Raw genomic sequence first — 22,432 nt, forward strand, 5'->3', positions numbered from 1 at the left:
GGGAGACTCGGATTTTACCATAGACATACACCATGGTGGCAAGTTTCATGATTTAGGGAACGGACTAGAATATTTGGGAGGAAAGGTATTGGAAGATATGTATTATGAACTCGATGAATGGAATTTGCAAGAAATAGTTAGTGAGTTGCAAAAGTTAGGGTACAAAGGGAATGCCTGGATCTAGTACTGTGAACCAGGCTGTCAATTGAGCTCGGGTCTCAAAGAGTTGATGAGTGATGGAGATGCCATGAGAATGGGTAGGTTATTAGTGTCGCAAACTGTTAAGCATTGCTCGGTGTATATTGTTAATGGTTGTAGCAAAGGTAACGGTGTTGAGATATGTTCGAATGATAAAGACTATGTGCCAACTAAAGCTCAGTACAATGAGAGTGGTTTCGTAGAAGTAGAGATTGAATGTGAATCAGAAGCGTCTAGTGAGCAGGATGTATTTGATGACAGTGCAGACGATGGAGACCATGAGGATCATTTTGGGTTTGACGTTGAAGATGGAAATGATGGTGGAGTTGGAAATGCTTTTGGGGAATTTGACGGCCCTTTAAATGAACATGACAATGCTTAAACTAATGGTGTTGATGCTGCTGTGAATGATGCCGTTGTTAGGGATGATGTTGAGGTTGGAGAGATTTTCGAGGGTTATGAAACTGAAGATATTGATAGCTATGAGGGAGATTCGGATGATATGATTAAGAAGAGAAGATATCCTAAATACAATGAGGCTGAGATGAGTAGGGAATATGTGTTTAAGGTGGGATTGGAGTTCAAGTCACTTGGTCAGTTTAAGGATGCTATTAGGGAGTATGCTCTGTTGAATGGAAGGGATATTAGGTATATCAAGAATGATAAGGTTAGATGTAGAGTGGGCTGTAGAGGAAAGAAAGGGACGTGTAGGTGGATGGCGTTTGCATCCAAAGTTGGTAGTTTCGATTGCTTTCGGCTGAAGACCCTTAACGGAAAGCACGCTTGTGGACGAGATTACAGCGGTAGGCTTGCATCAAGTAGTTGGGTGTCTCAGAAGATTGTTACCAATATTAGTAGGGGGGAGGAGATGAAGATTGCAACAGTAATTCAAACCATTCAGGATAAATACATGGCTAATATTTCAGTCACAAAGGCTTATTGGGCGAGGAGAAAGGCGAGGGAAGAAGTACATGGCAGGGCTATTCTACAATATGGCAAGCTCAGAGATTACTGTGCAGAGATTATGAGGACAAATTTCGGGTCTACTACTCAGATTTTGGTTGATAGGTCTTCAATTACACACCAGCCAAGATTTATGATGATGTACATGTGTCTAAATTCTGTCAAGCAAGGCTTTTTGAAATATTCTACAAACTGTTGTTTTACTGTTTTAAATTCGAAATTATAGGGTATTTGAGATGTCTAGTGGATTAGGTTGTGATTAGTATAACATATGGTGTATGAAAATTTATTATGTTGTGTTGTAAATTGTTGTGAATTGATTTGGATTGCAAACAGATTATGCTACCTTATAAATAGACTATAAGATGATTATCAATTGATTATGCTATGTTATAAATCTCTCTTGTAAATGGATTATAAATTTATTAAAAAAAGAGCTGAATATTCATGTTGCAATCTGCTGTTTACCTTATTTCAGAACCTGGTCTTGCTGCTGCTGCCAACAGAGAAGATCCGAATGCTGTTGATACTGTGCCTACTGCTGCGCCTACTGCTGCTGCTGCTGCTGCTGATCCTGCAGCTACTGCTGATCCTACAGCTGCTGTTGACACTGATCCTGCTGCCGACAACAGATTCGGTGTGAATATCCGCAGATATGAGCTACCCAACAGCTACCCACCACATCTGCATCTTCCCAAAAACTATCTACCACACCTGCTATTGCTGCCTCCACTCAACCACCTCCCATACTTGCAACTTCAGCTTCTCAAGCTCCAACCACATCCACCGATGCAGTGGCTCCAACCACAGCCACCTCACAACAAGCCTTACCTCTTCAAGGGCCAGCCTCCCAACCTCTCCTAGCTGTGACAAGTGCAAAATCTCACCAAGCACCTAGAGCATCTTCTCAACCTTTACCAAAGACAAAGGTATTTGGTGTGAGGAGAAGTGGGCGGCTGAAGTTTGGAGTGATGAAGCAAAAAGGGGCACCTAGTCTACATATAGACCTAAGTGATGACTGAAGTCTCTTTATATTTATAGTTAGGGTTGTTGGGGTTGCTGTTAAATAGTATATTTTGTGATGAATTGTGTCTATGTGGCCGCTGTTTATTATGTGGATAGGACCACTATTTTGATATTTTATAATCAGGTAGGACCACTTTTAATTATTGCACTTCTTGGATCTTTATTTTGGATTAGCTATATGTGGCATATTATATGACCACTTATGTTATGATATTTTGTGTAAGTATGGTTTACAGGAACACTTAATAAAAATATATGTAGCATATTTTCTGACCACTTCTTGCTGCAAGTTGTTGTCACTTGTGAAAATTTAAATATTCACATTGATAAAGTTGCTTCCCAACTATCATTTGTTATACACAAAAAATACATCAAAGTAAAAAATTGATTCAAACTAAACATAATTAACTTTAATTGGATTGAAGCCATACAATCTCTTATATTACAACTTCATAGCACAGATAACTCTAAACTCTTGCAAACCACATTCCAATTATTAAGACTAGCAAAAACATAAATAGCATATATTGTATTTTACATTGAATTTTTATATTGTCATCCAACCTCCCAACTTGTTCTTGAAGAATATTCAACTCATCACATAATCTACCCATACAAGCATCTATTTCTTTGGCTTCAACAATTAATCTCTCCATCTCCATGTTTAGCCTCTCTATCTTTCTTTTTGGTGCATCCAATTTCAATATTTCAACTTCCAACTTAGCAGAATTTTGTGTTCCAACAACTCCAACAGCAGCAGCAGTAGACACGTTACTTCTTGCACCAACTTCATCAACCCACTCAAAAAATTTGCATCTTCTGTTAGGGCAAGAAATAAATCTTCTATTAGGATTCTTTGTTGTTCCTGAAATTTGAAGACTCAGAGTGTCACCACAAAAACAGTGAACCCGCCTTTCCCTTTCCTTCGACCACCCATTCTTTGCACCGTCATCAACCTCAATCCAATCAAAATCATCAATCCACTCAAAAAAGTTGCATTTTGGTATCTTCCCACAAGTAACATACCTCCTACCATGGTCAGAAATGGCTGAGAAACGGTGGACGGTTACTGCTTCTCCACAGAAACACAGGTGTCTTCTTTCCTTCGAGTACGAGCTCCTAGAAACACAGCTTCTCGAAGAGAGAATGAATGAGATTCCTTGACTATGAGCCATAAATTTGGAGAATATGAAAACTGAAAATGGAAAAGGGAGAAGAAGAGAAACCTCAAAACTGCAACGAGAGTGTTTATAGGGAGAAGACAGGGGTAAATAAGTCATTCCACAGCTCACTAACGTTTTTTTAACATCAAACGTTAACAGGAACTTAATTGAAAAAAAAAGGTACAGGGAACCAATTGAAAAGAAAAAAGTATAGGGACCTAATTGAAAATTCGGTGAAACTATAGGGACCTGTAGAGTAATTAAACCTTCTTTTTTTATGGATACTTTTGTCAGTGTTCCCAAATTCATAGTTATAAATTGTTGTTTTTTCAAAAATCACTGTCTCACAAAGTAGTTGTTATGCAATAGCTAAATTAGTAAGAGTAGGAGTGGTGGTGGTAGTGAAAGAGAAGGAGGATTGGAAATTAGGAGGAGAATAGGATTAAAGTGGAGGTGTGGTTAGAGAGCAATAATATGAGAATTTTTAATATTTTTTAGAATTTTGGTAATTTTGTCAATAGAATCTAATTATTTATGGGTACAAGGTTAATTTTGCTTTTTTTTAATAAATTTGTCATTATTCTACATATTAATGAGTAGAATTAGTAGTTTATCCTATTTATTATTTGTCGAATACTAATTTATTGAAGAGTTCAATAATAATTTGTCAAAAAGATATTATTTTTAATATAATGTCTATATTTGTTTTCAACTCAAAAAGACTATTATATTGTGACCTATGAAGCACGAACACTTCGTTGAGTTGTCGTGTCCGTGTTGGATACATTTCGGACACGACACTCACCGACACTTGTCCGACACATATATCTGCTGTGTCCAACTGTGTCTTAATAAAAAATTAAAAATTCTTCTTCGAACACGCTTGGACATACCTAAATTTTTAGAATATCATAATTAGGGAACAAAATAAAAAAATATCAAATAATAAGGAAGATGATCAGAAAAAAATCAAAGTAATTTGTTAGGATATTCTTTCATAATTAGCATACTCATAGTCTATATATTGAGTAGAATCTTATAATCAAATAATATAAGAAATCAATATGATACTTTTCTAAAATATTCTTCTTCTTTTCTTTCCTAAATCCTTTGTACCATTGTGACATGGTATCAGAGCAGTGTTAGGTTTTGAAAACTCAAAAGTATCATTACTGACCCAGCAACACTACCAAAACCCAACATGTCGGTATTAGATGAAGAAACCAGCAAGATTACCAACCAAAAATCAACCACTTATGACGAATTGAAATTATAAATTGTAAATATGCTACGTAATAGTCTTAAAATACGATCAATCTGATAATTTGTCAATTGGTTTCAAATTAAATAGAGATAATTATCCATTATGGGCAACTCTGGTGAAAAAAGTAATTGGTGGAAGAGCAAAAAAAGCTCACCTAACAGGGGTACCTCTGACACCAGCAGAGACGAAACCAACATATGATCAATGGGAATAAGTAGATCAAACAGTTTTTACCTGGATTATCCAAAACATCGAAACAAACCTGATGAACAACATGTCTCAATTTCCAACTGTAAAGATATTATGGGACGGTCTGGCAACACTTATGGAAGCGGTACCGATCCGATGCAAATCTATGACCTACATCGATGAGCCAATGCTCAGAAACAAGAATAGGATACCTTAGAAGAATTTTGGAACAAATTTCAAGCCATATGGATGGCCATTAACAGAAAACAACCAAATCCCATGAAATGCCCAGAAGATATTCTGATTTTCAATCGATTAAAACAAGAATAGAAGTTGTATCAGTTTCTTATTGGAATTGGTGAAAGATTTGAAATAATTAGAAGGAATTTATTGAAGCAAGAGACAAATCCTTTGGTCGAGTCCGCCTACGCCGCTATCCGTAGGGAGGCATCCCGATTTCAGATCTTGAAGTCCACCACCGACGGAGGCGATGTATCACAAGGAAAATTGGGATCGGACTAGCTGCGAAAAATAGAGCAAACTAAGACGTACAGGGATGCAGCCGCTCAGAAACTGCTTTCAAGCATTCATCACCACGGGACAATGAGGACAAAAGTCATCTCTCCTGCGCACAATATGAAATTAAAAAACACACACAAAAACTACTTTAGGATTGTGGGTTACCCAGATTGGTGGAAAAACAATCCCAAGTCATCTAAAAATCAAAACAAGAAAACTGCCGCTATGAGCTCTGATCACCAGCAGCGGCAGCGGCGAGGCCAGAAGAGAGGAAGCAAATCGTGATGCAAGGTAGCAGTGGCGGTAAGGTCTAAAACTGTGCCGGAAGATAAGGAGGAGGAAAGTTTGTTGAGCCCTAACGGACTTTATAGCCCAAGAACTATCGAACTCCTTGGCTGCTCAGCCCAGACCGTGACTCAATATAAAAGGGAGACCCAAAATTAGAATCTAATTAAGAAAAATAAATGAATGGATTTTCGATAGTGGGGCTACCAATACTATGACTCATGACCTCTATGATTTTAACAGCTTGACTATACCCTCAAAAGCCCATATTGAAACCGCTAGTAGAGAATTAATTGATGTAAAAGGAGGAGGCTCCATTAATTTTTCAGAAAAATTGAAATTAAAAAATTGCCTCTATGTTTCTGCACTATCATCAAAATTATTATCTGTTAGTCAAGTAACAAAGAAACTAAATTGTGTGGTATTCATGTACTCTACCTTTTGCCTTTTGCAGGACATTCTTACGAAGGAAATCATTGGGTGTGGTACTGAGCGAGGAGGCCTTTACTACGTTGATGAGGTAGCACACCACGGTCATGCCATATTTGCTCACGGAATGATTACTAGGCAACTTTAGTTATGGCACATGTATCTCGGACATCCTTCATTTGGGTACCTCAAGTTTTTATTTTCTGGTCTTTTTACAAGTAGCACTGAACTTATCAAACGTAAAACATATATTCGTGTAAAAAATCACAGAGTTTCTTTTTCTCCAGCCAACACTAGAGTCAATTCTATTTTTTCTCTATACATTCCGATGTGTGGGGTCCGACCCCCTATTTTTCATAATAATTTTAAATATTTTGTGTTATTTGTGGACGATTTCTCTCCCATGACTTGGGTATATTTTTTAAAACACAAATCTAAAGTACCTGATAAATTCTTTGCTTTCTACCAAATGATTCAAACTCAATTCAACAAGAAAATCCAAGTACCTCGCTTAGATAATGGTGGAAAATTTATAAACTAATCAATGCGAGATTTTTTTAAAAGCAAAATGGCCTTATCCATCAAATTTCCTGCCCAAATACACCCCAACAAAATGATGTGGCTGAGCGGCAAAATCGTAAGTTACTTGAGATGACTCGTGCCATGCTCTTTGATGCACAAGTTCCAAAAATTTTTTGACCTGAAGTTATAGCGACCTCTGCCTACTTACTGAATCGCCTACCTAGCCAAGTTCTTCACCTCATAATACCATTTCAAGTCTTGGTTACTCAAATTGTAATCCTGCCTATTCTAACCTTACCACCTCGAGTATTTGGATACTCCGTCTTTGTCCATACCCCTCAAAGTCAATAGAACTAATCTTGACTCTTGTGCAAAAAAAATGTGTTGTCGTTGGGTATGCTACACACCAAAGCGGTATAAGTGCTACAATCCAATCACTCATCGTGTTCATGTGTCCATGTATTATGATTTTTTAAAATTTGAATTTTACTTCAGTTAACTAAATAACCTTTATTGTCCAGAAATTGTTCAAATAGAGCAAGCAGATGGAGCCACTGAGCATATTTCACTCAACGTAGTAAACATCTCGGTACATACAACCAGTGAAAATCCTTTTAAAAATGTCAGACAAGAGGTAAGTAATTGTTAATCTGGTAATTTACTCTTTTCATTTAATGAGGCCACAAACAATAGCAGTATAGCACTGGAACACGAAAAACTAGAGCCCAAGACCTTTATTCTTCCTCCAAGAAGAAATAGAGGGATGCCTCCTGATCGGTACTCACCAGGACATATTTTTCGTAACTCAAGATACCCGATAAAAGTGGCTAGAGAAGGAATAGCAAATGTTGCAAAGGCTTCTTCCACTACATTCTTGACAGAAGACATTTCAAGAACTGTCTGAAAAGCCAATGAGAAAGTTGAATGGCGAAAAGCCATGAATACATAAATGGAAGCCTTAGAAAAGAATGGAACTTGGGAGAAGTTATCCTACCGATAGGAAAAAAGCTAGTCCAGTGCAAATAGATGTTCACCATTAAACACAAGGCAGATGGCACTACTGAACAGTACAAAAAAAGGATGATGGTCAAAGGTTATACACAGACCTATGGTATCGACTACATTAAAACTTTTTTACTGGTTACAAAGATTAACTCCATCAGGGTGTTGTTTTCAATAGCAGCAAATGAATATTGGCCACTCCATCAATTTTATGTCAAGAATGCTTTCTTGCATGGAGAATTGAAAGAAGAAGTGTACATGGAAGCTCCTTCAGGTTTCTCAAAAGGATTTAGAAAATATGAAATTTACCGGTTAAAGAAGCCTCTTTGTGGGTTTAAACAATTTTCATGTGGCTGATTTGGAAGATTCACAGTGGCCATGAAAAGGTATGGGTAAAAGCAAAGCAACTCTGATCATACCCTCTTTTTGAAAAAAATGAAGAGATTTAATCACTTGCCTAATAATCTATGTAGATGATATGATCATAACAGAAAGCGATGCTGAAGAAATTGCAAAATTGAGAAGAAACTTATTTACAAAATTTGAAATGAAGGATTTAGAAAGATTAAAATATTTCTTAGGAATAGAGGTTCTACGATCCAACAAAGAAATCTTTATCTCCCAAAAAAAGTACATTTTAGAGCTTTTGGCAGAAACAGGAATAGTGGATTGCAAATCAATAGATACGTTCATGCAAGTTAATCACAAGTTGAAGATAGTAGAAAGTGCCACCCTAGCAGGTAAAAAAAAGGTGCTGGTTGGGAAACTAATTTACTTATCACATACTCAGGCTGACATAACTTATATTGTGAAAATAGTAAATCAGTTTATGTATAAGGCACAAGGAAGCCGCCATGAGGATAGTTTGATATTTGAAGAGAGCTCTAGGAAGTGGAATCATATTCAAAAGGAATGGCCATTTGAAGGTTGAGGCATATACTAGCGCAGATTGGCCAGGCAACCTAAATGATAGAAAATCAACAGTTGGTTACTTTACACTTGTTAGAGGGAACCTGGTAACTTGGAAAAGCAAGAAGTAGAAAAGTTGTAGCACTTTCAAGCGCACAGGTAGAATTTCGAGGGATCGTTAAAGGAATAACTGAAGTATTATATGGATAAGAAAATTGATAACTGATATTGGGTTTCCACTACAATTGCGAAGTCAGTTGAAATGTGACAACAAACTCACAATCAACATGTCAGAGAATTTCGTACAACATGATAGAACAAAACATGTTGAGGTGGATCAACACTTTATCAAAGAAAAAATTGAGAATGATACTATTTAGCTTCTATTTGTGATATCAGAAGACCAGTTGGCTGATATCCTTGTTAAAGTAGTTTCAAGACATGCCCTTGGTAAAGTTCTAACCAAACTAAGTATTGGTGATCCCACTACTCACCTAATATCATAATTAGAGAACAAAATCAGAAAAATATCAAATTATAAGGAAGAGATCAGAAAAAAATTAATGTAATTTATTAGGATATTATTTCATAATTAGCGTGCTCATTGTCTATATATTGAGTAGAGCCTTGTAATCAAATAATATAAGAAATCAATATGATACTTTTCTAAAATATTCTTCTTCTTTTCTTTCCTAAACCCATCGTGACATAAATATCATCACGTATTAGTATATCCAATCTTATTCTTATCATATATTTTTGAAATAAATTTAGATATAGTATATATTATTATTTATTAAAACAAAAAATATTTTAAATACTTAATATAATTAAAATTAGATATTAAAAATAATTAAAAAATTAATTTATATTTTAATATCAATAAAATATCAAAATATCATTACAATTTATCTAAAAAATATTTATCTAAAAAATATTTTATATTTCATATGTATGTGTATTCCTGTATTTTATAAAATTTTAGACATATTCTATATCGTATCGTATCTCGTATTCATATCAGTATCCGTACATCATAATTCATAAAGTGTGACACATGAAACATGAGAAGCTACATTTTGACAGCATGTTTAACCTTAGTATGGAACATGGAATTAATTGGAACAACAACAAAAATTTTGGTACGAAACCAAGTACACCAAAATATTTATTTATAGGAAACGAAAAGTTCCGTGAATCAGCTGCTTCCTTTTATTTATTTAATAATTGTTTTTCTGTAATTTTTTTTCTTCTTTTTTTTTTCAAAATTCAAGCCAACAATCGAGTATTGGTATGTGTCTTAACTAAATCATTTGGTATATATATCACTTATGCTTTTTCTGACGAGACCTTTTAATAAATCTAGTTGGTTTTATCTAGCAACCTAGCTATTCAAGACAAATAGCTAGGTACTAATGCACTATATACTACTATGCATTCCACAAAGGAAGATTTTGAGTCTATGATAAAATATAATTGAAAATTTGAAATTATTAAACTAATTAATTATTTATGAAGTTTAAACTCTTTAACGCACCAGGAGGGTTGATAGAGTCTAGCTAGGTAATTTAAGCAGCGGTAATAGGCTCAAAATAATCTCCCACTAGCCCCCGGGTTATATTATTATGATCATAAATAAAATCTTGCTAATTATTTTAATGAGAAGTCAAAAGAAGTAAGTGTGTTTTGATTTCATTAAATATAAAATTATTCATTCGATATAATACAAACAACGAAGAAACAATATTCATATGTTTCCGCAGGAACATGTAGCTCCTGGGATATCAAAACTTGTAACTATAAGTAATTAAATTATTACGACCAAAACAAAAAATAATTAAATATATAATAGTGGTTAATTTTATGAAATAGTTTAAATTAGTTTAGTGTATTAGGAATTTGAATGTTATAACAAGAGTAGAAATGACAGTTTTGATTATTGAATAATTTAGATGAATAATTAGAAAATTTTAATAATTATGTTATTAATAAGTTAATAAAGAAAAAGTACAAAAATATTGTGAAACTTGAATATTTGTTCACTTGATTATAATGAGTTTTATGATGATCTATTTATAGACTTCATAAGTTAATATATACATCATCATTTTTAAATTATTCTTTTTAAATATTTTTAGATATTAATCTAGATAATTTTAAATACTACTTTTAAATATTTTTAGAATTTAATTATTTATTTATTTTCTAATTTTTTATCATAATATTAAAATATTTATTTTTATTAAATAAAATCATAAAAATTCAAGAGATTTTCACAAATATATAACATAATTAATAATATACTACATTGAATAAAGGCATCATATGTTTTTTAAATAAGGGCTGTGAGGCGACACAGCTGGTAAAAAAAATGTGATAAAATAATAATAATAATAATAATAATAATAATAATAATAATAATAATAATAATAATATTACTCTAGGCTAGCTTCCGAGAAATATCCTATCATTATTTATTGTCTTTTTTCTTCTTTAAGACCCAATCACTCTCAGTGTTGTTTTCTGTTTGGACCGTCATGAATGCACAGTTTTTGTTAGGCAAACTACTCAAATCTTCAATAAGAAAGTTAATCTTGATTGACTATTTAAATAAAATCATTGACCAACTGAGTTTGGGACAATTATAGGACTAAATAATTGCTTATATTTGTATAATAATAAATATATATTGAGACTTTTATTTTAAAAAAAAAAGAGCTCATAGTTTCCTTTCAAAATAAATCATTTTATGTGACCATTTCATTACCATCATTTCAATAAAAATAAATTTAATATTAATCAAGAAAAAAGATCTTAAACTATATATGATAAAATGAAATAAACATTGTATGAGATTCCTTTATTCCATCCTTATGATATATGATCTAATGAGTAATCATGTCTTGCCTTGAAGATTGATTAGGAGAATTATGATATTGAAATGAATGGGACTTGACAAGGAAGGGGGAGCTGAATATTAATGAATTTGAGCCTACTTTGATTTTGGACTAGTCATACAAGTCAACAACAAGTCCAAACTCCACAACTTCTATAATTGACTCTCAAGGGGGAACAAAATTGACCAAGACCAACAAAAAAAAAAGTAAAATTTATCAGCTCACTCAGTCACTTGCACTTTAAAGTTCAAAGTTTTCCAAGACCAATTTTTTTTTTCAAATATTTCTTTTATGGTGAAAACTCAGCTGTAGTCGACTTCACGTGAAGTTGATAGTTGAAAGTCGTTAGATAAAAATTTAGTCAAATCAATCAAATCATCAAACGACTCTCACTTATCAACTTTACGTGAAGTCGAGTGCACCTGAGTTTCCATCTTCCTTTATTTATAGTTTATAGTGTTTATACTACGTAGGGAGAATCTTCACTCGTCAATTCTAATGATTTAGGTTTTGATAGAAGGTAATTATTTACATAAAAATAGTATATAATAATAATTAAAAATTGTTAAATTATTTAATATATTTAACGACTATTATAACATGTGTTCATATATTGGTTTATCATTTTTACATAAAGGCATTTTCATATAAGTGATGATTTTAATAAAATAGTTTTCAGTTGATTATAACTGTAATTTTCTTGTAGGGTTAATCTGTTATGTTCAACCCTGTCAAAAAAAAAAAAAAAAATCTGTTATATTCAACAATTTATTACATATGGACTTAGCCTTCAATAATTTAATCAATGATCTTAACCAGAAAACAAAGAAAAAAAATGGGTGTACTAACTCTAGAAGCAATATATAATTATATATAGTATGCAATTAGTTGGCACTCAGCCATTCACTATAGTGATTAAACATTGAAGTGGTATTATTATTGTCAAATTGATTATTTCATTGTTGACCGTTTCCCACCAAAATGGTATGTAGGTGTTTGTTGATTACAACTTTTCCCTATTTTTTCCATTTTTTCTTTTTGGTTCAGTCTACTTTGTTACATTTTTATGGTATTTTTCTGGATCCGAACAAAAATGATTAAATGTCATGCATAAGTTAACTTTCAAATTGGTGTATACAGAAGAAAAGCTACAATAGTATTAATTAAGCACGATTATGTCACAACAAATGTAATAAGAACATGTGCTACACATTAATAAAGAGGGAAATTCATACTATCTAATATCTACTACTAGGTCTCTAGAATAAGTGGACGAATAAATATAATTTTTACAAAAATCTAATGTAAGAAATGATGATTCTCTTATATTTATAAAAAGAGGAAGTATAGAGAGCTAATGGAGTATCTGTACAATATATATAATGGGGTTTAGGGATATTCGATTTAGTAGGATATCAGATGTTTATTATTTCTGGTATTCGGATGGTTATTTTGGATAATATGAGTGTATTGTGTTTGAGAAATTAATAGTATTTTACCCTAAATGTTTATTTTTTAACTCATATTGGACCAAATAAATAATTTATTGTACACATTGTATAAATATTCTATTGGCTCCCTAGCAAAATTCTTATAAAAATGATCGAGTTTTTATTAGATAATGTGAGATTTTATAATTATCGTTATTTTTTTCAAATTATTAATGAGTAACATAAGATGAAATCTTTCTTTCTTTCTTTTTTAATATTAGGTTTATAGTGGTGTATCTCACTAAAATGATATAAAAACGTATTGAACGTCGTCATAAGAGATAGGATGGCAGAAAAATGGCATCAACGTTAACTACAAAACAGCAATGACATTTTGTACAAAATTAAAATATCTTGCTATTTTGTGTTATAAAATTTTAAAAAAATTTGTAATTAAAACGGCTTTGCCATTTTATATTTCAAAATAAAAAAAATAAATCAAAATATCGATGTCATTTTCTTTTTAAAATATTAAAAAAATATTAAACACACACAAAATATCATCGATATTTTATACTTTTTAAAAAGTGAAAACTATCTCTTAACAGAATAAAATTCACTTACACAAAAATAATAAAGTATATCACATACTTTGTTATAATATTAAAAAAATTAAGTTCAAATAAGATGTCCTATATTTTAGAAATTTTTATAAAATTAATTTTTTATTTAATTTTATTTAAATTAATCATTTTTTATTTTTCCTCCTTGACAACAGCAGATTTTCACAAAGAAATCCAGGCTACAAAAATGGATTATTTTTTTTCCTTATTTTTCCAATAAAAAAGTTTTAGCTATGGACATCATATTTATTTTGATTATGTTAGATTCATAGTCGGTATCTCATTGAAAATTAGTCAGTTGTTTTCATGTCGATTTCAATAAACTGTTATTACAGTACAACAGTAGTAGATAATTAATAATTAATTGCAACTTAGGGTGAATGAGTTACTGAGTCTTGTAATTATAGTTTGATTTGCCTTGAATTGAAAAGACAAGTCACTAGTCTCTTTTTTGTTTTATATAGTATTTCTTAATTTAGTATGTCAAAAATTAATTGTCACGAATATAAATTTTATTTAAGAATTTATTATTGATTAATAAATTATTGTAGACACAAAATAAAATTTATACTTTTGATATTTATTTAAATAAATAAATTAATTAATTATTAAATTCATCCAACTTAATTTATTTTTATTTATTATTATTTTTTAACATACAAATGTGTGTGTGCGTGTTTTTTTTTTTTTTTTTGTCAGAACATAGAAATATGACAAATGATCAATGTTCATGCGCGGATAAACTGTTAGGCCCAAATTTCCTAAACCCGACAAGACTCTTGTATTTTTTTTTTCCTTGTCATGGAATTATAGTTTGAATTGCCTTGAATTATAAAGATAAATCACTAGTCTCTCCTTTTTTTTTCATATAGCATTCTTTAATTTAGTAGATCAAAAATTAATATGTCACGAATATAAGTTTTATTTAAAAATTTATTGTTGATTAATAAATTACTACAAATACAAAATAAAATTTAAATTTCTGATACTTATTTAAACGAATAAATAAGTTAATTATTAGATTAATCCAACTTAATTTATTTTTATTTATTACTATTTTTTAACATACAAGTGTGTGTGTATTTTGTTTTCTGCAATGTTCATTTGCAGATAAACTGTTAGGCCCAAATTTCCTAAACCCGAAAAGACTTTTATATTTTTTTTCCTTGTCATGGAAAAGGCTTCTTCAATTGTAGTGTAGTGAGTGATCTTTCCAATGTTTTTGCTCCAATTAGAGTTCTCTTCATATTTCAAAGAAAAACGGTTCCGATTTGAATTTCGCTTATACATGGAGTAACACATTGACCAATAATAAATCTTTAAATGAAATTTCTGTTTACAACAGATTAATTTTTGATTTGTCGAATTAAAAAATATTGTAGATAACAAAAAAATATTCAAAAAAAAAAATCCAAGATTTGACCATTTAGTTTATATTTTCGCTATTACGGTGTTATCCCAAAAAAGAGTTTACATTTTCATTTTTTTTAGTACTTATGAAAAAAAAAATAATTGTAAAAATATGATGAAAATAAATAAATAAATAAAAATAGAGATTTATATATAAGAATAAGAGAATTATATATTGATAATAATTTTACAATATAACATTTGATAATATAACAATTGATAATTTATGAGAATAAATTTTGTTACACAAAAATAAGGCGTAAAATCTTCACCAGAAACTATGTACAAGAAGTAGCAAAATTATGTAGCTAATGACTAGATATCTCTTATGTTTGTTATAGTGCGGAGGCTATCATCAAGATAACAAGATTCGAGAACACCTATTTATAGATGAAAATTGAGTCCAAATAATTAATAAACTGTTGACTACTTAATCGTACATAGAGGTGTTATCGGTTTGGTTTGATTCGGTTTTGGATCAAAAACTAACCGAACTGATATATTCAGTTTCTACAAACACATAACTATTCGGTTTATTACTTTTACAACAACTGAATCGAACCGAACCAACAACAGTTTGATTCGGTCGGTTTTTTCGATTTTTAATTTCTAATAAGCAAAATATGAATCACAATAATTAGAAGTTTAAAATAGTCAATAAACTAAAATAATAAGAGTAAAACATTGAAATAGTTAGGGGTTGAAAATTTTTGTTGTTAGGTTAAATATTAAAATGGTTAAAACATTGAAATGGATACATATGTTCGGTTCGATTTCTATCGAACCAACCAAAAACCGAACCGAACCGATCAGTTTTGTTAAACAAAAAAAAAACAAAAAAAATCGATTTTTTCGGTTTTCAAATCGGTTGTTATAATTTTTGGTTCGGTTTGCGATAATTTTCGGTCCAGTTTGGTAACTTACACCCCTAATCGTACATGTTTACTAGCTACTAGTGAAAACATGTATTATGTAGCTTTAATAATGTTTCATTAAGTGGTAGGACATTCACATTATAATTTTTTAACAAAAATAAAATTTTATTATAATAATTTTATAAAATTTTTGAAAATAAAAAAGTAGAAAATATAAATATAAACCGAACGAACCTTATATTTCTTATGCTTATTTATTATTCCAACTTTTTTTTAGAGGATTTCATACATTTTTTTCAGTGCAGTGCTAGCGCACTTTTCTCTTCTTTTTTTTTTTTTTTGCCAGAATAATTATGTAAGTCTGATCAAACAAAAATTTTATGATTTACTGGTTCAGGATTTCGGAGGAAACAGCATTGAAAATCCAAAATCGAAGCAGATCTTTTCACTGCATACAGATAAACCAAAAAAATTAAACACAGAAAAATGCCCAAGAAAAGAATATGTCAAAAAAAAAAGCATAAGGAGGAAAAAATTAAGGGCAAATTACCTTTTAGTGCTTGCTACTTGGTGGTTGATGTTATAAAGAGTAAATTATTAATTATGTCCACGAATTTGTGAAACGCTGACAATAATAACTCTAATATTTGTTAACGATAATTATATCTTCAAAAATTTTAAAAATGCTATAAATCTGCCCAACCGTGAGGAGAATCCTTTTCTGTTAAATGGAGTTTGGTGATGTGGCAGGCAAAATTTCAATGTGGCATCCGTTAAGGGCTTCAATTCCGTTTCTACTATATCCCTAATTCATGAAACCTTAATTACTAAATTCAAATTAAATGACCAAATTAACCTTAAATGAGACACCATATTAAACTATGACTATTTAGAATGCGTGAAACTGAAGAGTTTGTTGGTGGTGGTCTCTGTTTGTCTTGGTCTCTTGTGTCTTTGTATTCGTCTCTTGGAATTGGTAATGTCACATGCAGTCTCACGTTTGGCATTGATACCCAGTGAAAAAATCTCCATCGAATAACCAAGGTTTGGGTAAGTATTTTATGTTTCCGTTGTTCTTATTATCAGTTCATTGGGGTTTTCAATGGAGGTTCGATGATGGTGTTTTGATGTGTTGTTTTATCTTATTATGACTTATTTGATGATTTTTGTTAGATGGCAACTCATATCACGTTTGTCTATCACCATCAGGGTTGGTTAGAGAAGGATACTGATGGTGTGCTGAAGTATAATGGTGGTTTAGTGAGTATCATCGAGAAGGTGCATGTTGATACATATAATATGTTCCTTGTTGAAGGCTTATTTCTAGATTTAGGTTATACTAGGTATAATGAAGTGTATTGGTTGGAGCCAGTGATGGATTTAGCTAACGGATTACGGGTGCTAAGAAGGGATGCCGATGTGGTTAAGTTGTGTGATGCTGCACTGAGGAATGAAAACAGGATCCACTTGTATTTTGAGCATCTTGTTGATGCCGATCCAGAGTATGTTGATGAAATTGAGGTTTATGATGATGAAGAAGTTGAGGGACCTCTTTCAGAAGATCAGCAAAATCATCACGAGGATCCCCTACAATAGAGGAGCATGGAGGACCTGATGATATAGAAGTAAAGGGAGCTCCTTTAGAAAATCAGAAAAATCATCAAGATGATCCCCACAACACAAGGAGCAATAGCAAAAAGAGGGTGAACCAACGTTGAGTAAATAGGGGAATGATGAAGCATTGCAAAATGACATGGCTATTGAAAAATTATCTAATCAAACTCAAGCTGCAACAATTGAAAATGAGGCCCCCAATTCAGGAGACAACTATGAAACACATGTTGAAGACCAAGAGGGGCAATCTAATCCTGAAGAAGCTGATGGCAAGGGAAGGAAACGCAAGAAGAAACATCCAAGGCTCCAACCATCTGGTAGATCTCAAACTGCACCACAGAACAATAGTGATGCACATGCAGGTTAGTATATTTATTGTATATTTTTTGTTGATTAAAACATGCAATCATTCACAAATATCATGTTAATGAATTGTAGATCCTAGGAGTAATATTGTTTATTGTTGGGATTCTGTTTTACTTGCCAAAAGTTGTCGGTTAATTAATAAGTTAATCATATGAATGCGTAACGTTGTTAAGTTAGATGAGGATGCCTCTTGTGGGATACAAGGTCGGAGGCATCATCCAAGACCCCGTCCATCAAGACAGAGGATTCTGCCACATCGGGAAGAGAATCAGGCTCCAAGGATGGTTGTTCCTAACCCAAATGACCATAATGAAGAGCCAACTGAATATTGACGGAGGAAAAATATCAATAAAGATTTTCACAAAAATAATCACGTTACAAGTATAGTTCTAAACCGACAATTAAACCTAAATCAACATTTAAATTGTTTGTCACTTAAGCAAACCCAATAAAATTAACCGAAGTATTAAACCTCGGGTCGTCTCTCAAGGAATTGAGGGAAGTATTTATTATTGGTTATGATAAAGTGTATTTTTTGGGTTTTGTGATAAGAGACAAGTAATATAAATAACAAGAAAATAAAATAACAACTAAAAAAAGTCCAAACAAGGATTGATAATTGGAATTCATATCCTCATCATCATCCTCAATTGTGATGGTAATTCCCTTTTGCTTTCACTTAGTTAACCTCTAACAATGAAGGAAAGTCAAGTGAGTAAAATCAACTTAAGTTCACAAGTCCTAATCAAAGACTAGATTTAGTGAAACCTAAGCCAACTAGCAATTTTCAATCACCAATCAACAAAAGAACTTTGATAACTCGAGAGTCTCTAGTTGATCAATCCAAGTTAAGAACATAAAAAATAAATCCAACAAAGCATTTTATCAAACACTTGGAAGGCATAACATAAAAACATAGAAAACTAACGAGACATAGCAAAATCTAAAGCCAACCAAAGCAAAGAAATAACAATAACAAAGCAATTGAACAATAAGAAACGTGAAACATAAATTGCATTAATGAAAATTGAGAGTAACAATAGTGGTTCATAAACTAAATTGAAAAAATAAAGAAATCAACAAGAGAAGTAGATGAACTAAAATACTAGAACAAATAAAAATAGAAGAAAACTAAATTAAAACAAGGTAGAAATCTGAATTTGAAAAGAACTAAGATTAAAAGAAACCCTAAAACCTCTCTCTCTAGAAAACTACATCTAAAACCTAAAATTGTGTTAATGAATGTTGAATGAATAATTTTTCCTTTCCAGCTCCACTCAGCAGCCTCTAATTAGTAATTTCGAGCCTAAAACTGGGTCAAAAATAGCCCAGAAATCGCCCCCAGCAAGTTCTGTTAAGTGCAGCACGTGACGCTCTGTCACGCATATGCGTCGCTGAATAATTCCTGGTCACGCGTACGCGTCATCCATGCGTACGCGTCGCTTGCCTCTTGCACTGGTCACGCTGATTCTATGACGCACACGCATGGGCGATGCTTATGAATCACCTAAATGCAAGGTAATTATGGCAAATTGCATATCATTTTGAAGCCCCAGATGTTAGCTTTCCAACGCAGCTAGAATCGCCTCATTCGGACCTCTGTAGCTCAAGTTATGATTGATTTAGTACGAAGAGGTCAGGATTGACAGCTTAGCAATTCCTTCAATTTCTTGTGTTCCTTCCACTTTTGCATACTTCCTCTCCATCCTCTAAGCCATTCCTGCCCTATAAACCCTGAAAACACTTAACAAACATATCATGACATCGAATGGTAATAAGAGAGGATTAAAATTAGCAAATTTAAGGCCAAAGAAGCATGTTTTTAATCATAGCAAAAAATTAGGAATGCAAATGTAAAACATGCAAATTCTATGAATAAGTGTGAGAATAATGGATAAAATCCACTCAATTCAGTACAAAATAAACCGTAAAATAGTGGTTTATCAAATATCAGTACCAGTCTAAAGAGTTGCACACCCCGTCTGGTTCTGATTCTGAGGATGAAAATTCGGTATTCCCTCAGCACAATTCTGATACAAAGTTTGGCAAAATTAAACTGGAGTTAGAAATGGAGTTTGGCACGATACAGCAGTTTAAGGATGCAGTCAGGAAGTATAGTATTCAAATGGACAAAGAAGCATTTTTTCTCATGATTGAACCATATAGGTACAGAGTCATCTGTTACAACGAAGCTTGTCCATGAGAGGTGTATTGTGCAAGGAGAAACTAGCCACCTAGTTACCAAATAAAAACATTGGTTGATGAGCATACATGTCCTAGGAGTAATAAAAGTAGGTCAGTCACTTGTAAATAGATTTCGGAGGAGTTGATTAGCAAGATTAGGATCTGTCCCAATTTGTCCCACCGAGAGACTCGAGATATGTTCAAGGTTGAGTTTGATATATGTGTCAAAGAGAGAATGATGTTTAGGGCAATGGAAAAGGTTAAGGATGTGATTGAGGGCACAGAAAAGGAACAGTGTTTGAAGTTAAGGACTTACTTAAATGAGTTCCGTAAGGCCAACCCAGGATTCACTTGTCATATGGGCACAACCCCACAACAGGAAGGGTTGCCTAAGTTTGGAAGTTTATTCATCTGTCTAGATGCCTGCAAAAAAGGATTCAAGCAAGGATGTAGGTCTTTCCTATGCTTTGATGGAGCATTTTTGAAGGGTTATTTTGGGGGGCAGCTGCTAACAGCCACTGCTCAAGATGTCAACAATCATCTATTCCCAGTTACATATGGAGTAGTTGATGCAGAAACAAAGAAAAACTGAAAAAAATTCCTAAAATATTTATTGGCAGATATCGGAGACCATAGACAATTTGATTGGCACTTCATGTCAGATAAGCAGAAGGTTAGTTTTTAACTTGTGTATTCAATTATTTTATTCATCACCCATACCTCAAGCTATAGTATATGTTGTCTAACTAAGTTAATGACATGGGCTAATTCCTGCTCTACAAGAAGTTATGCGAGGGGTTAATCACAAATTTTGCACTATGCATATGTGGAGGAATTTCAACAAGCGTTGGAAAGACCTAAAACTTAAACAGTTGCTATTTCAATGTGCAAGGACATTAACTGATCAGGAATTTAATGAAGGTATGAATGCAATCAAGAGGATTAATACATCTTCTTGAAAATATTTGTCTATATATGAGCAAGAAACTTGGTCAAGGTCAAGATTCTCTACTTGGCCTAAAGTTGATAACATTATGAATAATAATGCCGAATCACTTAATACAACAATGGTGGGGCTAAAAGGTAAGAGCATCATTACCATGCTAGAGGAGATTAGATATTACCTCATGAAAACTATGGCAACTCATAAAGATGCACTAATGGCCTACATGGACAAATTGGCTCCTATTCAAACGAGTAGATTGGAGAAGGAAAAGAAGGAAGAAAATTATTAGGAAACTTAATGGGTGGGAGATGATGACCATAATGTATTTGAAGTTAGAAGGCAAGGTCGTACATTTCGAGTCAACACGCAAGAAAGGAATTGCACTTGTAGAAAGTGGCAATTGATATGCTGTCATGGAGTTGCTGCAATTCAAAGAAAAAATTAACGGCCAGAAGATTATGCCCACCATTGGCTGACTGTGGAGGCATACAACAGAACGTACTAATTTCACATCAATATTGTTCATAGTCAAGAATATTGGGCTGATGCAGAGGGCTTGTCATGTCTCTCTCCACCTTATAAGAGGCCAATAGGAAGACTTACAAAAAAGAGAGTTTGACATGAATCAGAGAGATAGAGTGGGAGCCAGTACAAAATTAAGAGGAGCTATGGAAAAACAAGTTGTAAATATTGCAGAAAGGTAAATAAAAGCTCACTTATTTCATAACTCTTGCTGTTGACTGTTCTCATCTATTGATGCTTGGAATGATCTTGTCTTCGTAGGTGGGACACAATTCCAAAACCTATCCTGATAAGAAGAATCATGTTGCAGCCGAGAAAGATGCAAATGCACAGCAAGCACCTCAAGCAGGTCAGCCAGATGAAGTACAAATCCAGCCAGCAACAGGAGCAAATGTGCTGCCCATGGGCTTAGAAGACATGTCAGAGTTAGAGTAGAAGAGGTTTTGGGAGGAAACCATGGATGCAATAGAAAAGGAGCTCACACAATGCCACGCGCACTCTGAAGCTGATGAAGATGTAGTACATATCTCAATCACTGCTGTTTACAATAACGTCACATGTAGTAATTAGAGTTAACTTCTTGTAGCCCAACATGAACATATCCGGTTCAACAAGTCATGGTGTTGGAAGGAGAGCTGCTGCATCCAACCTTGCAAGGAGAGCACCCAGATCTACCAAAAGTGCTACATCAACTCCTAAAACTCTCTCCAATACTGCTGCTGCCGCTGCTGCATCTACTAGCAGGAAAAGAATCAGGGTAAATATGCCTATTATGAGGCCTCATCAGCCCAACCCCATCTGAGACCCACAGCTCCAGCTCCAGCAGTTCAACCCCATGTTAGGCCCACAGCTCCAGGTCTAACAGCCACTCCAAGGCCCAATCCACCATTTAGGCCCCCATAAATAAGGCCCGTTGCACCTACTTCAATTGCTGCTCCTGGCTCAAGAGTTCCAAACTCCACAAGGACTCCAGTGGTGTTAAATAAAACTATGAATGGAGCAAGTAAAGCAATCACTTCTAAGTTCTCTAAGTTCATGCCAAATCAGCCAGTTTGAAGGAGATTTGGCTTTCTAATTAGTTCTTCTTTTGGGTTAT

Source organism: Arachis stenosperma, chromosome 7 (genome assembly GCF_014773155.1).
Source record: "Arachis stenosperma cultivar V10309 chromosome 7, arast.V10309.gnm1.PFL2, whole genome shotgun sequence".
Lineage (NCBI taxonomy): Eukaryota > Viridiplantae > Streptophyta > Magnoliopsida > Fabales > Fabaceae > Arachis > Arachis stenosperma.